The sequence below is a fragment of the Phocoena sinus genome, chromosome 21 (genome assembly GCF_008692025.1).
Source record: "Phocoena sinus isolate mPhoSin1 chromosome 21, mPhoSin1.pri, whole genome shotgun sequence".
Taxonomy (NCBI): Eukaryota; Metazoa; Chordata; class Mammalia; order Artiodactyla; family Phocoenidae; genus Phocoena; species Phocoena sinus.
In genome coordinates this window covers 26,517,862-26,536,339 of record NC_045783.1, presented here as the reverse complement: position 1 = coordinate 26,536,339, position 18,478 = coordinate 26,517,862, and the positions used below count along the sequence as shown (strand labels likewise).

At 44.4% G+C, this 18,478-nt stretch overlaps 1 long non-coding RNA gene across 2 annotated transcripts; it reads right to left on the bottom strand.

The window, feature by feature from the left end:
* Window positions 1-11,716: 11,716 nt before the first annotated feature.
* On the bottom strand, window positions 11,717-17,460 carry LOC116746815. 2 transcript variants are annotated; one of them, XR_004347882.1, is made up of 4 exons: window positions 17,409-17,460; window positions 16,022-16,153; window positions 12,525-12,597; window positions 11,717-11,970 (listed from the first exon to the last, which is right to left on the bottom strand). It is a non-coding gene; the product is annotated as an uncharacterized LOC116746815 (long non-coding RNA). The 2 variants fall into 2 exon arrangements; XR_004347881.1 differs by having other exon boundaries at window positions 11,717-11,931.
* Window positions 17,461-18,478: the final 1,018 nt, after the last annotated feature.

The following is an 18,478-nucleotide window of genomic DNA, read 5'->3' as shown; positions in this document are numbered from 1 at the left end:
TCAATAAGTGCCAAAAGTATGGTTACAGAATAGAATGTAAATGTTATAAACATTGACACAGTAAAAATAGTAGTTGGGAGTCTGGGAGGAGAGAGGAGGTACAGAAAGCTGTTCAAAGTGCTAATTTCTTCATCTTCATAGCAAGGAGCCACCCAATACTGTCAAAAATGGAAGCATCAAGTTATAAAACACACAAGAGGGTTCCCATTTCCTAATTTTTTTCCTAGTCTTTGCTCATAACCTTAACAAGATCTTTTCAAAACCTAAAAACTCTTGAGGGGAAGAAACATTTATGTAAATTCAGCAATGCCTAAAAATTCACTTGTTTCTTTTTCTTCTGTTGACGTCATATGAAGCTAAAGTTAAAACGTTGTGCAAAAAGCAACATGTTGGTCTATCCTATCTTACGGGATTATTCCTTTCTCTGTCTATATGTACAGTGTCTATGAATAGAAGGATGAACACTTAATGTGATGGAAAAAGTCTGAGAGGTGGAGTTTGTGTGCAAAAATTTTTGTTCTGCTTTCTACTCTTCTCTAATTTTGCAAAAAAGATTTATCAAAAATAAGAAGTATTGGGCTTCCCTGGTGGCGCAGTGGTTGAGAGTCCGCCTGCCGATGCAGGGGACACGGGTTCGTGCCCCGGTCCGGGAAGATCCCACATGCCGCGGAGCGGCTGGGCCCGTGAGCCATGGCCACTGAGCCTGCGCGTCCGGAGCCTGTGCTCCGCAACGGGAGAGGCCACAACAGTGAGAGGCCTGCATATCGCCACAAAAAAAAAAAAAAAAAAATAAGAAGTATGTATATTCCTGTAAGTTTTATTAAGAAAGCAGTCGAGTTGGAGGACGGTTCTTTATTTATTCGTCTGCAAAGGAGTCTGGCTTCCTCAGAATAAGAAACAGAATCATATCTTGCCCTCCCCGCCCCCCGCCAGTGTCCTTTGTTAGAGGTGAGGTAAGAAACATGGTCTGAATCCAAGTTTCAGTGAAATCTAGGACCACAGAAGTAATTTTCGTAACTGTCCTTGTTTAGTTGAAAAGAATGAAATAATTAACTTGGCATAATTTGTACGAAAATCTAGCCAGAGTTCTATCAGGGGAAAAAACAGAGAGGAAAAAAAAAAAGAATGAAATCATTGACTAGCAGAGTCATTTTAGCACTCTGTATCCACCATACCCACATATTCCTCATGTCAGTCCATCACACACGCAGGCACAGGCACACACACTACCACCTCTCTCGTGTCTCTCTCTCTCTTTCTCTCTCTCTCTCTTTTTTTTTTCTTTTGGCTGGGCCCTCGTCAGTGACAGCGCAGGGTCCTAACCACTGGACCGCCAGGGAATTCCCTCTTGTGTCTCTTAAAGTTGCTTATTTATCAATACCTTCTCAAAAAATTGTGTGCCAGATTCCATCATAGACCCCAGAAAAATCCACTTAACTTTCAGACGACCACTGCTCCCTCATCGGCAGTTGTTACTGGGTCAACCTTAAGAATAAGGACTGGACGTGGAAATATTAGAATAAGATGATCCACCCTAGCCAGGTAACCATGGTTACTCTGCTCACCAGAATCTCCAGCAGGGAGACATGGGTAGGAATTTGTTAGCCAATGACAAAGAGCATCCACATGTACCAATTGTAATAGGGCAACAGAAGGCTGGCACTCAATTCCCAAAGGTATATCCTGAATATGTAGAGAATGAGATGACTAGCGGAAAAATTTCAGGAAGAAACCGGCAGTTCTATGCCTGTCTTATAACTTACAGAGTTCAAAGTAGTCATGCTTTATATTAGATCTGTTTTCAAGACTCCAAAGATAAAATAGCTCAGAGTCTAAGAAGTGGGGCTGATTATATTAAATTCACATCAGCCAGAAGCACTCTTTCTTCCCTTATTGGTTCGATGTTTATTTATACATGGTCTCATTCTGAAAATGAATTTGCCACTGACTGGGAAAATGTATACAGGACCAGCCAGTCTCTGTCACACGATGCTCTTGAGTAAACCGTCTCCCAGCTCCTCATTCTTCAAGCTCATCTTCATGGTCACAGACAACGCCACAGCAGACAGGGAGCCACACAGACCCAGGAGTCTCCTGGGGCTTTGCTCCAATCTCCTCTTTAGACTCTTGGATCTATGAGAATCAAGGGACCCCCTCCAATCCCAGGATTTGGTGTTTGTCCCTGATCTCTACAGGATTAGGATTCTGACTTTTCTTTTTCCTTCCAGTTTTCAGCATCTTATGATCCTTCAGCCAGAAAGCTCCACCTAACTCTGATTCCACAGAAGCCAGCACCTAACACAGCCTTTTGGCTTCTGTCCCTTTTGAGCCAACTGTTGAGGCCAAAACTGAATATACTGGCGTCAAAGAGAGACACTTCTAGGCTCAATTGGACCCACCTCCAAAATTCAGTCTCTCTCTCTATCTTGGACTTTGGCCCTGGACTCAGATTCCTTATCTGCAAAATGGAGATTATTATATCTGTTCTGTCTACACCCAAGTTCTCCATATTGATCAAATCTAACGAAATGATGAATGTGAATGTACTTTAAAACCTTAAAAGATAAAACATATGTAGATGAATATAATAATCCCAAACCTTGGATTTCATTTTGGTTAACTTTAAATGTGTTACACTGTATAGTAGAAAAGAAATTTTTCTGTTGGAAATAAAGAAAACACTGAATTTGAATCATTATTCCATCACTAATTTGCTGTGATTTGGGGTAAGTTCCTTGACCTCTCTGAACCTCAATTTCATCATCTGTGGTCTTAATCAGTGCTCTTTTTTTTTTTCTTTCCTTCTTTCTTTTTTTTTTTTTGGAAGTAACAGAAGCCCTCTTTGACTTGAGGAAAAGGAGATGGGAAATAAGAGAACACCAGGCTTTTTTAATACAGAACCCAAGAACAGGAAGTTCAATCAGGCCTCACGGGCAAAGAACACCAGGAAACACAAAGTCCTCAGGAATCCAGACAGTCTGTCCCTTCACCTCCTTTTGACCCCATGAGCTATCACATCTGTGTCTCTTTACAGACTGGCTTTCCCAGCGTCTCTGTGCATATGGCATAAAATGAAGGCCACCACTCCAACCAACTTGTATCCAGTGTATCTGTCCCTGGGGCAGAACAGTTGATTGGCACAACTTGATCCAGGATCCATGCCTGGTCCATTCACCTAAGGTCAGGAGAATGGTGTCAAAAGAAAACATGGCCACTGGGACCTGCCAGGATGAGTGAGAAGCATTTTTCAGAGCTGAAGAGCACAGGCTCCATGGACATCAGAAATGTGCACTGAGTGCCATGCTGCGCCATGAAATCCCCCCTTCAGAAGTGAATGACTCGCTTCCACAATGTCTGTGGATGCCGCCCGCAGCTGTCATCCCTCTTTGGGAACTGTCCTTGAAGAAAGAGAGCCACCTTGCTTTGCCCCACATTGCATCCCTTCCTAGAGACAACACACATCCAGTGACTGCTGGCTGAGGCTATAAAGGCCTGGGCCCCTGATCCCAGCTCTAGAACTTCCCATGGGCTTGCTGGGGCCTTTGTGGTGTCTACACAGCAGCCCAGCTTCTCCCTCAACCCTGTGCCTGCTTCCTCCCTTCCCCACCCTCCTGCCCCCACTCAGGTGTTAAACCCTAATAAATTTCCCTAGTCAATTTCCCACATGACAATGTCCATCTCAGAGCCTGCTTCTTGGAGAATCCAACCTGCCACATGTGTGCATTATGATTGTAACACAGAGATGCCATTTTAGGGGTGGTAATGTCGGTCATGTGATTAACATAGAAGACACTCAATATTAGTTTCTCTTACTTCTCTCAGCTTTCCCAAAGGGCAATTTCACAGCAAACCTGCTATTAAACTCTCCAGGATCAGGGCCCTTTTCTGTTTGACTCTGATTTGAGACCAGAAATGGTGACGATGCCCAGAATGAGCTTTCCTCTATCAGATGGCAAAAGCCAAGTAGAGCATCAGTAGAAGGACCAAAAATAAGAACTAGGAGATTTTGCCTGTCAACAACCTCGGGCCCTGTTCCTCCTCTGGGACCATCTACACAATCCCACCAGGGCTTGGAACACACAGATCATCACACACACTGTTTTTGGAAGGTGAATCAGCAGTGGCACATCCAGTGCCCGTTCTGGGCCAGACTCACATCTTAGGTGGACAGATGAGGTTTGCTTTTATAAACATATAATCAGCAACACAAGACACTGCAGTGATAGATAAGTGTCCAAGATTGGAACAGACGATGAATAGAGGCATTTAGAAAAGGACAGTATCATGTCTTAGGAGAAAAGGGAAAGTTTGATGGGAAGATACCATCCAGGACTTGAAGAATAGAACGGATTAATGGATTTAGAGCTTTTGATAGTCAGGGACTTATGGCGAGGCATCCCTGAAGCAGGCAGTGATGCCTGCAAGACAGAACAATATCCAGGCTGCCTACTGGTTCATCTCCACGTGTCTTGAAGTTCTTGGAAAACAGTATTGGGTTGGGGGGTCTCAAAGTTGTTCAGGCTGCAGCCCAGGCCAAAGAATATTTAAGGACTATTGAATGGTGTGTGGTGCTTACTAGTGATATTTAAATAATCTGATGGTGACAAGGAGAGACGCATGAGGTCCCTAGACCACACATGGTTCTTCTCTATGAGGACTGTGCAGCCTGGCACCAGAATTTGCGTTCTGCAATCTTAGAACTCCATTAGCGCATCATTTTCCTCAAGCATCTTAGAAATGAAAAAAATAGAGAAAGTGTAGTTGTCCTCCAGACCCTAGAGAACTCACTGGAAGATCAAAACCAAAGACATCTTGTCCTGAAGACTAGATACATATTTGGAGCAGTACAGTGGGGTAGGCACGGAGCTGAGTGCTTTATAGACAAGACAGAACAGGAGTAATATTTGCAACGACCTGATGAAGTACATGCAGAATCACTGCCGTTTGCAGGTGGGGAAATCAGGACCCAGGAATGTTAAGGAACTTTCCCATGATCAAAGTATTGAAGCTCAGACCTGCACTGTCCACCACCAGGGCCCGGGCTTATAACCTCTTTTTCTACAGCAACCCTGTTCCCACTTCTAGGTGGGAGTGGTGTGGTCTAAGGCCTGAAATAAGACCAATATTATGCGCTGCCTTGATACCTGGTGAAATTCTTGAATAGCATAACGGTGAGTTCCACTCACCATTATGCTCCCACAGGTAAAGCCCCACAGCCAAAGGACCCTCCCTATCATGGGAGGCAGTTACAGAATGATTTAAGCCAATCACTTCCTTCCAGGGGCACCCCAATCTCTTGATATTACAAAGTCAGCCTCCTACAGCCCCTGGTTGTTCACTCTGCTCCCAGGGACAACGGCTGTGTGGCCTGGAATGGCCCAGTGTTCACCTCCCCAGGGCTGAGTATATGTGATTAATCAACTGCTGTCCATCTCATCTGCCCAGTGTCCAGTGTCATGTGTTTAGCCATCCCCCAAATTCTAGGGCAAGAATCCCTCCCTCACCTGTAGGGTCAGTAGGTGCTTAAAGCAAGCCAAGGGCTTCCCTGGTGGCGCAGTGGTTGAGAGTCTGCCTGCCGATGCAGGGGACATGGGTTCGTGTCCCCGTCCGGGAAGATCCCACATGCCACGCAGCGGCTGGGCCCGTGAGCCGTGGCCGCTGAGCCTGCGCGTCCGGAGCCTGTGCTCCGCAACGGGAGAGGCCACAACAGTGAGAGGCCCGCGTACCGCAAAAAAAAAACAAAAGCCAAGCCAGAAATGAGAGGCAATACCAACTGGGCAGTGGCCAGTGAAATACTGTAATGAAATTTGGGACAAGAACAAAGGTGAGAACAGAGAAGACCAAATAATGACCATGCATGATTTATAAGTGTGTGTGAGTGTGTGTGTGTGTGTGTGTGTGTGTGTGTGTAAGCAGGCACATTACCTCCATCAACTTTGTGAAGCTGGGATAAAGGAAAACATTCAAATGAAGCAGCAATGAGTAATTGATATCATAACTGTGATTATAAGGCATAATTACAATTAGCTGCACAACAGTGCTAATCGTGGAAGTAATTACACATCAGCTTTCCTCCTAAAGAAGAGAGAATGTAATTAAGTGGCCCAGAGGAGGCGAAGAAAACACATCTCTGGGTGATAGACGTATGGGGTGAAGGGCTGATGTCTGAAGGGGTAAAGGTTTCTCAGTGCTTGAAATGAACCAAGCAATTTCTTCCACCAAAATATAGGAAAGTATGAACAAAGTATGGCTTGAGATTTCTTTTTTTCAAACAAAGCAAACCCAAACTTAAGGTATGAGGCAGAAAAATAGTGATTAAATGCCAGACAGACTTGAATTCAACTTTTTTTTAATTTTACTAGTTACCAGCTCTGTGAGATTAAAAAGTTCTGTAACCTCACTCCAAGCCTCAGTTTCCTCTGTAGTAAAATAACCATCTTACAGGCCTCTCCAAGTTGTTTTAAGGAAATAATGCTTGTGAAACTGGATGTCAGTGCCTTACACATATTTAGCTCCCAATAAATGTCTGAGATTGTTACATAACACAGAAAGGAGAAGAGAAGAAGAAAAGACAGGTGTGGGTAAGTCCAACCCTGTCTTACCGAGCTTTTCCACTTTGGTGCCTTTCTGAATTCAAAGAAATCCTAACATTTATTTCCTATACCTCTGGAGTTCCTTGTCTTTTTCCTGAAAGTTTCTACTTTTTATTTCCCTGATTTGAAGGTATGAGATGGGGTATGGGTTTACAACCTGTGTTTCTTGGGGACGTGGTAACAAGCGGCTGAGAGAGGCCAGGTCAGATAGAGCTAGTAGGTTTTTGCCCCCTCAGATGCTGACTGTCAAGCCGCTCCCGTCTCATTCATCTACTCACCCATTCATTCATTTATTTTCTTTATTTTTTGCAATAAAGGCAATGATATCAGTTGCATGCCAACTATACGTACAACAGTGGGTAAGATAAACATATATATGTGTTTATTGTATGTTAATATGAGAATCTTCCTGTGTATGTTTCAGCTGAGCCTTGAAGCTAAGAGATGCCACGTTCTTAAATGAATACATTGTAGAAATTTGAAAGGAGGTGGGATAGATCTCTTGCATCAATGTCTCCAATCTTTCACCCCTTCTTGTATCCCTCCACTTTGCTTTTCAGTGCTCTGCCACGCTGACTCTGGACTTCTAGACCTGGCTATGTGACTAGGTTTGGTGATTGGGGTATAAGCAAATACCTTGTTCTGTAAACAAGGTTACAGAACTTGTTTAATCTCACAGAGCTGGTAACTAGTAAAATAGAAAAAAGTTGAATTCAAGTCTGTCTGGCATCTAATCACTGTATTTTTCTGCCTCATACCTTAAGTTTGGGTTTGCTTTGTTTGAAAAAAAGAAATCTCAAGCCATACTTTGTTCATGACACAAGCATGACACAAGCAGACGCTTAAAAAGCTAATTGAACTTGCCCACACTCTTGCTCCTCTGTCATTGCCATGGGAACGTGTCCAAGCAAGCCTTCTGGAGGATGAAAGACACAAAGGGCAATTGCCCCAACCAAGCCCCAGCCCAGATCCGGAAATGGCCGGTTGACCCCCAGATATATGAGCAAGTTCAGATTAACAGAACCCTAGTCGACCACACGAAGGACACAGGCAATAAATATGCACATTGTTGTACACCATGGAGGTTTTGAGGTTGTTACACAGAATTCTTGCGATAGCTGATAAATTTTATAATACTCAGTTAGATAACCAAGGGAGTAAAAGTGGAAGAAGAGAGATTTATTAGGAAAATTTCTCTGAAAAAAGTTGTACTCTGTGCCCCACCCCCAAGCCAAGGAATCCGGATTTCAGCAGGACCACTCAGAAAACTGCAGTTTGGGGGATTCAGGCAAGGGATGTGCCGGCTGGCTGTTGACAGGTAAGCTGGAGGAGACGGACTCCAACAATAGCCGCTACCTGCAAACCCAGAAGTTGTTAGCGCAAAGGATGTATGAGAGTTTTCCTTGTACTAGAGTTGGGTTGCTCAACCTTGGTACTATTGACATTTGGGGGTGGATCATTCTTTGTTGTGTGGGGCTGTCCTGTGCCTTGTACGACGCTTAGTAGCATTCCTGGTCACTATCTACCAGGTGCCGATAGTTGTGACAACCAAAAACGTTTCCAGATATTGCCAAATGTGCCCTGGAAGACAAAATCACCCCCATTCAGACACTGTACTAGAGAGACGCTAGCTGAAGGTACTGCCAAATTCCCAAGGGCTGTAGAAGAAGTAAGTGATCGGCCAGAATACAGGTATCTCCAGCTGCAATCAGGAGACGGCTGGTGAGAGACCTCCAGCCACTGGGAGGTGAAACATGTCCAAAGAGCCAACCAGAATACCATAAGACAGAAAGATTCTATTTTAATCATCTGTCAAGCTTAGAGAGCTTGGAGCCACCTCCCTAACAGTGCCCATTAAATAATATTCTGCTCCCCTGGTCACCTCCATCTGGCCTCTCCTCTCTAACCTGGAAGGGTCAGAAGTAACAGGGAGTCAGACAGAAAGTGTAGGAAATGTAGGAAAGCAGGAATGTAGGAGAAGGAGATGTAGGAGAAGCTGACCACAGCCCTCTTCATCTGCTGTTGGCTTCTGTCTTAGACTTGGCTAGGGCTGGAGGAAGGGGAGAAGTCTTAACTGTGAGTTAGAACTGACTTACAGGTTACTATCAGGCAGTAGGCCTTCTACTTTCTGAAACTAGGCTGTTAGTTATTGAAAAGAATTGTTGGATTTTATACTACCTACGAGTGACCAGAAAAGTCAGCAGATACCTGAGTTGTTATCTAGCGGCAAGAAAACCAGCTGCTGTGAACAGGTTTAAAGGGGCAGTGGTGGCAGGAGGCTGCTCTGTGGTTAATTTCCATTCAGCTCCGTTGTTCAAAGGACCAGATACACAAGCCACTTGGTAGAATTCCTTGTGCCCACAAGATCACGATCCATTCCATTTCTGCCAGCCCCATTAGTACTGGCAAACACCCAGCATTCTCCACTCCCTTGCAAAACAGCCCTCCACACACGGAACGCATATGCAACAACACCAGACAACACAACCACCCACAGACGCCAAGCACCACAAAGCTGAACGCTGACTGGGACATTGGCTTGAGTCATGCCAGGCCCCTCAGAACACTAAACAGTGATGCTGGGTATAACCGGACAGTAGTCCTAAAGACTGTCCTTCTTGGGTGGCCGGCTCCCAGTCTGTGCCGGGAGCAGTGACTGCATTTTGAAATCCTCCCCAGCACACGCCTCCCACCTCAACCGGTCTCCTTGAATAGCAGCCTTGTGGCGAGGTCACAGAGCCACCAGTCATCAGTCAGCAAGGCAGGTCCTCTGCCGCCTTGGGCTCCCAGGGGGCGAGCGCCATGAATCACAGAAGTGTCCTCCCCTAGGAGCCAGGGTGACGAGGTCCTGTAATTTATCTCACATGAAATGAGCTGGATTATTTGACTAGGCTGGAGGAAAGCAGTCCATTAATTCTCAGAGATAGCTCTTGGCTGTTAAGGATTTTATTCTGAGCCCCCACCACTCACACCCCGCCTCTGTCCCCTTTCCTGAACCCTCGTGGCATGTCGAGGGCTCGACTCACAGCCCCCTGATGGCTTGATGCTAAAACAAGGCCCAAGACCACCCTTCATGCAGGGAGAATAAAAAGGTCACTTAGCCTTTTAGTGCTTTATAATTAACCCCCTTGTTCTTGCCCTCTCACTACTCCCAGCCAACTCCCACCTTCCAGTAAAAGATCATTTCATTTGACACCAGAAGCACAATCCATGAAAGGAAAAACTGATAAAACTGAACTTCATGAAAATAAAAATTTTTACCCTGGAAAAAAAACTACCTGTGAAGAAAATGACAAGCCAAGCCACAGAGTGGGAGAAAATACACACTACACTACATAGTCAACAATGGACTCAGATATAAAGTAAATAAAGGACTCTCAAAACTCATCAATAAAAAACAAACGATCCAATTAGAAAACAGGCATCACACACGAATAGACATTTCACTGCAAAGGATATACAGACGCCAAACAAGCACATGAAAGCATAATCAACATTATTAGCCATTAGGGAAATACAAATTAAAGCCATAATAATATAGCATCAGGCACGTATTAGAACTGTTAAAATGAAAAATAGTGATAACACCTAATGCTGGTGAAGATGCAGAGAAATGGGGTCACTCATACACTGCTGGTGGGGCTGTAACACAGTTCAGCCACCCTGGAAAGCAGTTTGGCCGCTTCTAGAAACTAAGCATGTCCTTACTGTATGACCCAACATGGTACTCCTGTGCGTTTATCCCAGAGAAATGAAAAAACAAAATTTTTTTTTGGCCATACCACACAGCATGTTGGATCTTAGTTCCCCAACCAGGGATCGAACCCACGCCCCCTGCATTGGAAGCGTGGAGTCTTAACCACTGGACCACCAGGGAAGTTCCAGAAATGAAAATTTGTGTCAAAAAAAAAAACAAACTGTACTTGAACGTACATAGAAGTTTTATTTACAATAGTCAAACAAACTGGAAACAACTAAAATGTCCTTCAACCGGTGAACTGTTAAACAAACAGTGGTACATCCTCACCATGGAATACTACACAGCCATAAAAAGGAATGAACCACTGACACATGTAACAACTTAGATGGATCTCAAGGGCATTCTGCTGAGTTAAAAAAATCAGCCTCGGGGAATTCCCTGATAGTCCAGTGGTTAGGACTCAGCGCTTTCACTGCCGAGGGTCCGGGTTCAATCCCTGGTCGGGAACTATGATCCCGCAAGCCCTGTAGTGTGGCCAAAAAAAAAAGGGGAAAAAGAAAATCAGTCTCAGAAGGCTAAATATTGCATGACTGCATTTAACATGAGTCTTGAAATAACAATATTATACAGAGAGATAACAGAGACATGGTTGATAGGGGCCATGGGGGTGGTTATAAAGCAGTCGCACAAGGGAGCCTGGTGGTGATGAAACAATTCATATCTTGATTGCAGTCACGGCTACACAAATGTACACGTGTTAAAATTGCAAAGAACTATACAAATATGCACACAAATGAGTATATGTCAAACTACTGAAAGCTGAATAAGTTTTGTGGGTGGACGTTTGTACCAATGTCAATTTCCTGGTTTTGATATTATACTCTAGCTATGCAAGATGTTACCGTTCGGGGAAAATAGGTCTTCCCTGTATATATACATTTTTTCTTTTCTTGTAACTTTCTATGAGTCTCTAGTGATTTCCAAAAAAAAAAGTTTCAAAAAAATGTTAATTGTCTGGAATTCCCTGGTGGCGCAGTGGTTAAGAATCCACCTGCCAATGCAGGGGACACGGTTTCGAGCCCTGGTCCGGGAAGATCCCACGTGCCGTGGAGCAACTAAGCCCGTGTGCCACAACTACTGAGCCTGCGCTCTAGAGCCCGAGTGCCACAACTACTGAGCCCATGTGCCACAACTACTAAGCCTGTGCTCTAGAGCCCGTGCTCCACAACAAGAGAAGCTACCGTAATGAGAAGCCCGCCCACCGCAACGGAGAGTAGCCCCTGTTCACCACAACTAGAGAAAGCCCACGTGCAGCAACGAAGACCCAAGGCAGCCAAAAATAAATAAATAAATAAAAGGTTAAGCATTATTTTCCTAAAGATGATTTCCTTTCTAATCACAGTGAAGACAGTTTCAAAGATAATTCCATTTGGATTTGTTTATTATTTTCAAATTATAATTTGGATTCAGTTACAGAACTTCCTTCCCTAGAAATTAATCTTATTCTTTCTCTGTCTTGGAGCATCCTGGTCTCTTGGAGTAAATTATATGGAAAAGGGTCCTGTAAACAGGAGGTAAGCATTATTATTATTATTAGTTGCTTCTATATGCGGTGTCTGAAGGATGAGCAGCTTCATCCTGGAACAAAACAGAGCCCTGTAAGAAAGATTCTCTGTGCTGAGTCACAGAGAAGAAAACTAGAGTTAATATAAACGTAAATTCCGCTTTTTTTCCCAAAGAAGAAATAAGTGCTTCTCCCCATTATGACAGGCCCAGCGTCAGAAAAGAAGCAAGAATGTTGTATACAAGGGGCTATTAAGATGAGGCTAGCCTGTGAAGAGTTTATCTTCACAGGTCCAAACCCCAGCCCTACCATGTTCCAGCTCTGTGATAGTGGCCATGTGACTTTACATCTCTGTGCCTCTGTCTCATCCTCTTTGAAACAGGAATAAAAATACCCCCTACCCCATATGTTTGTCCTGAGAATTGATGACATACCCTTACAAAGACATAGCCAGGGCTTGGCACATAATACACGCTCTGTAAATGCTGGGACCTGAGCCTCCTACAGCAGAAAAACTAAACATGTTAAGTTGAAGAAGTTGACCACACCCAACTATGAATTCCCTCTTTCTGTGGACCCTGCCCAAATCTCCCACTGTGACCTCCCTGGACCCCAAGAGTCACCATATTCCAGACCTTTCCCTCCCTTTCCCTTTTCAAAAACTTACTCTTCATAGGACCCGATTCCTCCTGATGTAAATGGATGGAGAAGCAGAGCGTTGAGCAGGTGTGGGCAGTACCCTGTGATGTAGGCCCAGAAGCACAAAAAGGGAAACAGAAAAGACAAGACAGTTTCCGTTCAGGCTCTTCCTGGCGCAGCCACGGGACCCAGGGCAGGTCCCTCTACCTCCCAGGCTAGTGTCCTCACGGGATATGAGAAATGAGAGGGCAGACCAGCTCAGAGGTCTACAAGCTTTTTCTGTAATGGGCCAAAAGGCAAACACTTTAGGCTTTGGGGGCCTATGTGGTCTCTGTTGTAACTTCTCATCTCTGCTGCTATTAGGAGAGCAGCCACAGACAGTACGATGAGTGCGTCTGGGTTCTAATAAATTTTTACTTGCAAAAACAAGTTTGGCCTGCCAGCTATAGTTTGTTGACCCTGATCTAGATCAGTGGTCCCAAATTATTTCCCTACTGGGAAACCCTTTTATTAGCCATCACCTAATAGATGCCATACTTAGAAATATTGTATCTATCAAATCCACTGCATTTTCTGCATAGAATTAGTTCTCCAACTGAATTATAATATACTATATGATATCTATTATATATTTGCACAGTAATAAGCTCTGATTTATATGTATATATATAAACATATATATAATGCCAACCAGAGCTTTCTAGTTGCAGGCCAGAACCAGTGTTAACACACTAGGTTAATATATTTCTAACCAAAATAGTAAAACCTGACATTCAAGTTAACCTATTTGACCTAAACATGTATAAATATAGGTACAGAAAACCACTCACAAATCTCCTAATAAAAACGCCTAGAGGTCTGGGGGTCCCACTGAGTCAGACCTTTCATGTCACCTTCTTTAATGACAGAGCGTTGGTTTGTGATTGACAGTATGGCTTTGGATTGGTCTCATCTCATTTCTGGGTCTCTTTTTCTGCCTCCTGAAGAGGGTGCAGTTAGATGGTCTCTAGGGCCTTGCTGTCCCTGTCATTTTGTGATTCTAAGACCCTAATCCTTCAAAGGCGTTTGTTAGTTTGGGAGTCAGCTCCCCCAGGTAACAGCGTATTATAAATACCATCAAAACCCAGATCTCCTTCCTAAGGACACTTCAGGATGATTCCTGAAGCCTATTAGGTATCAACCCTCAGGCTTCAGCCCCTGAGAGGGAACAGGGATGTTTCAGTTAAAGCTGGTTTATATGAATTCTTCCAGTGATACCACAAAGCCCGGTCCTGCCCCATCAGGCTTCAAATTCAAAGCATTTTCTGAGCATTCCCCTGAGTGAGCCCAAATCTCTGATCACTAGGAAAGTACACTGACTTTTTTTTTTTTTTATGAGGCTGCAGACTCCCTTCTGCCTGAAGGGAGTCCATGGAAACACGTTAACTCAAACACAGTAAACAAAAATGCAGTCCTGTGTCTCCCGCTCTGGCATCTCATTCCTACCATCCTGAGATCCCAACATACAACTGTGTTCCATGATCAGAGAAGGATGGGTAGAAAGCCCAAAGGTCAAAAGAGAGGCCAAGTAGGAACAGCCGACACACTTCCCTGGCAGGGGATAAAGCCTGGTGTGCTGGCAGTCAGGAAGCATAACTCTATGCATGGGACGCAGTGGAAAATACCACGGGGCTGCATTCTAAATATGACTCACACGCACACATTTTGGAAAAATTAACGTTGTAAGTCAAACCCCACCTCCCCACATGTACCCCACCCCTAGTCTTCTTATCTACCAACGCTAAGACACTTTGCAAATTCTCTTTCATAGTTGTTCCTCCTAATTTTTATGCTTCTAACCGAGGTCAGGAAACTTCTTCTGTAAGCGCCAGAGAATAAATATGTTAGGCTTTGTGGGATGTATGGCATCTGTCACAACTACTCAGCTCTGCCGTTGTGGCCTGAAAGCAGCCACAGACAACAGGAAACAAACGGGTGTGGCGGAAGTCCAATCAAGCTTTATTTACAAAAACAGGTGGCTTGCTGGGTTTAGCCCACCGGCTATAGTTTGTGGACACCTGCTCTATAATAATACTTAGTGGGTTTTTTCCCCAGCAAAAGCCTATGCAGGAGGTACCTTTATTATCCCCACTTGACAGGCAAGGAATCCAAGGCACCAAAACGGGAAATACTTGCCGGGTCCCACAGGTAGTGAGTGCCTGTGCTGGGCGCACACTGAGGAATCTACCAGCTAGACCCATAACTACAGTCTCAGGACCGTCTCCTTGGGCGACACCTTGCAGCTGCCTGTTCGTCCACCCTGAGCGCTCCCGACCTCTTTGAGGGAGCTGCAGCCACAGCGTGGTATGGCCATTCTTCTGCCTCTGTGCAGAACTGTCCCTAACCTCCCCGCTGCCAGACAAGAAAGAGCTATATATATACATGCCCTCTAGGTCATCTCTACAGGTGGTCCATTGGCAGGAAGAATAAATTGATGGGTTTTACCTCTGCAGTAGGAACTTCGTGGCTAACACCCTCCCCTTCAGTGACCCAGGTTAGAAAATAACCCAGAAACCAAGAAATCATCACCTGGCCTGACTTGTGGGCATGGTACCTGTTCATCCCAAAGTCCTCTCTCTTCCATCTCCAGAATCTATTTAGTTCATTTGACCGTAATCATTTTTCCCCATCATTGACATGACCACTTATGTAAAAATCTTTTATACTGATTTATCTTGAGAGGATCAGTAACTTGTCCATTCTTACAGGTACCATTCTGTATAATACTCTTCTCTGTGGCCAGTTATACCTAGTGCCATGGCTTCCTCTGGAAATCAGTAACTGTCAGCCGTCAATGGACGGCTGTTGGAAATTTTCCCTCCCAAGCTATCATTTGAAGATGGCTGGCTCGGGGCTGGCTCACAGGGGTTCCTTTTAACTGCTGGGGCCAGCTTTGTGAATCTTTTAAAGGCACTGACTATCTCCCGGCCTCACTCTGATGCATTTCCCCAAGGCCTCAGGTTTCTCTTCTCCGGGCTCCATACATACATCCATCAATACTAGGATTTTTTAATTAGCTCTGTGAAACATAGACTTAAAATCAAACCCCCCAAAAGAAGCCAGGGCTCATGGAGTAAAGTAACTTGGATGTCTACCTGGATGTATGGACTGAATCCTGATTTCTAGCATGACCACAGTCCGGCAGCCAAGAAGACCATTTGCCACCAGTACCTGCCTAGGTTTCACAGGTCCTACCAAGCTGCGGTTTGGAAGTTGGCCTTCCCATTCCCAGTTTGCTGATGTCCTCTTGAGTTCAGGGGAACGAGAAGGGGGCTGCCTGACCAAGCTCTGACTGAGTCTAGAGAATCAGACCTTTGGGGATGAATGTGCCAGTGATGGCAGCTCCAGCAATCCCATTAGGGATTTCCAAGGCCCCCTCGAGATTCAGAACCAACATCTCCCGGGGTTCTGAGTGCCTACGCCAGAGCTAAACATATCTGTACAGCTCAAGTTCAGCCCAAGACCACAGAGAGCCTTTGCAGCTACCTGCTCTTCAAGGAAGAATCGCTTTAAGCTCTGACTCTGCTCACCACCTCAAACAGAGTCCTCCTCTTAGGAAAACACAGAAGTCATCGTTGAAAAAGACTCAGGGAATCGCTCCTGCCCACACTCCGGAAGCTGCAAAATAATGCAAAAATGTCAAAAAGACATCAATAGAGGTCTTTCAAGGGCAATCTTCATACCACAGATATCACCCAGTTTCTGAACAGCTATCTAATGTGAGAGAGACGGCTGTATTGTTAGACTCAGATAGATATAGATAGATAGATAGATGATAGATAATAGACAAATACATACTACATACATACATACATAGATGATAGATACATACATACATATATAGATGATCAATATGTACATACATACATTAGAGATAGATAGATAGATATAGATAGACAGATAGAAAATGGACAGATACATATTTACATACATAGATGATAGATAGACCCATACAACAGGTATACACAATTTTTGTGAATTATCTGAAGGCAATGTACAAATGTTTTCAGCTCTAACAAAGATGAAAAAACATGACATGAACTCCTAGTTTCTGTGGGGACTAAGAAAAAGCTAAACAGTCCCTTCTCTGGTTCTTTTTTTTTTTTTTTTTTTTTGCAGTATGCGGGCCTCTCACTACTGTGGCCTCTCCCGTTGCGGAGCACAGGCTCCGGACGCGCAGGCTCAGTGGCCATGGCTCACGGGCCCAGCCGCTCCGCGGCACGTGGGATCCTGCCAGACCAGGGCACGAACCTGTATCCCCTGCATCGGCAGGCAGACTCCCAACCACTGTGCCACAAGGGAAGCCCCCTTCTCTGGCTCTTAATGAACAATTTTAATAAATTCAATATAACCTGCATCAATTAAGCCCCTTCCATGTACGTGGCTCCATGCTAAGAAATGAATGAGCATAGTGCCTGCCTTAAAAATCTAGCAGAGGGCTTCCCTGGTGACACAGTGGTTAAGAACCCACCTGCCAATGCAGGGGACACCGATTCGAGCCCTGGTCTGGGATAATTCCACATGCCGCAGAGCAACTAAGCCCGTGCACCACAACTACTGAGCCTGTGCTCTAGATCCCAGAAGCCACAACTACTGAGTCTGTGTGCCACAGCTACTGAAGCCCGCACACCTAGAGCCTGTGCTCCACAACAAGAGAAGCCACCACAACAAGAAGCCTGCACACCTCAAAGAAGAATAGCCCTGGCTCGCTGCAACTAGAGAAAGCCCGAACACAGCAACAAAGACCCAATGCAACCAAAAACAAATAATAAATTAATTTTTTTAAAAAATCTAGCAGAGAAGACTCACCCCATCTAGCAGAGAAGACTCACCAAAGAATAACCATAATATAAAGCAAGCTATAGGGACTTACCTGGCGGTCCAATTGTTAAGACTCTGTGCTCCCACTGCAGGGGACCCGGGTTTGATCCCTGGTCAGGGAACTAAGATTCCACATGCCGCATGGTGTGGCCTGAAAAAAAAAAGCAAGCTATAATGAGTGCTATAATAAAGACACAAAAGTGCAGAAAAAAATAATAGGGGTGTTTGCTTTGTTTTTTCAAGGACCATGAATTTTAAAAATTTACCAAGGCATCCAGTGAGGGCAAGGGCTAATTGACAATCTTCAGAGCTTAGAAACAACAAATGAAATGAAAACAGGATTTCTCGTTCCCGAAATAAAACATACTGAATTATGACCAGACACCTTCTCAGCACTCCTAGAAATGATCTAAGATAAGCTACGAGAGTATGTCAGGAATTCCCTGGCCGTCCAGTGGTTAGGACTCCATGGAGCTTCCGCTACAGGGGGCACAGGTTCAATCCCCGGTCGGGGAACTAAGATCCCACAAGCCGCATGGCGTGGCCGAAAAACAGACAAATAAAAAAATAAATAAGCTACAAGGATATGTTGTACAACACGAGGGATATAGCAAATGTTTTAAAATAACTATATATGAAGAATAACCTTTAAAATTTGTGAGTCACTATATTGTACATCTATAACTTATATAATATATATCAACTATATTTCAATCTTTTTAATGTCAGAGAAATTTTTAAAAAAGGTTCCTAGTTTCATAATACAATAGTAGAAGGGAGATCAATTAAGCAAGCAAGCAAAAATTTCAAATGGTGATAAATGCTGTGAAGAAAAAGGAAGCTGAGTGACAGACGACGCAGGGGAGTTTTGCTAGAGCATCAGAGCAACTGACATTTAAGCTGAGATGTGAATAACAAAGCGCAAGCCATGTGACCCTCTAGGGGGTAAGGGTGTCAAATAGAGGACCCAGCCAAGACAAAGACCTGGCGTAACCATGAAGCAGACCACAGAGGGCAGGTTATCTGATACATGGGGAAGAGCAGTGTAAGAAGAGGGTGGGGAGGGGACATGCATGGACCACTGAGGCCTTGCAGGCAAGGGGAGAAATCTGGTTTTTCACT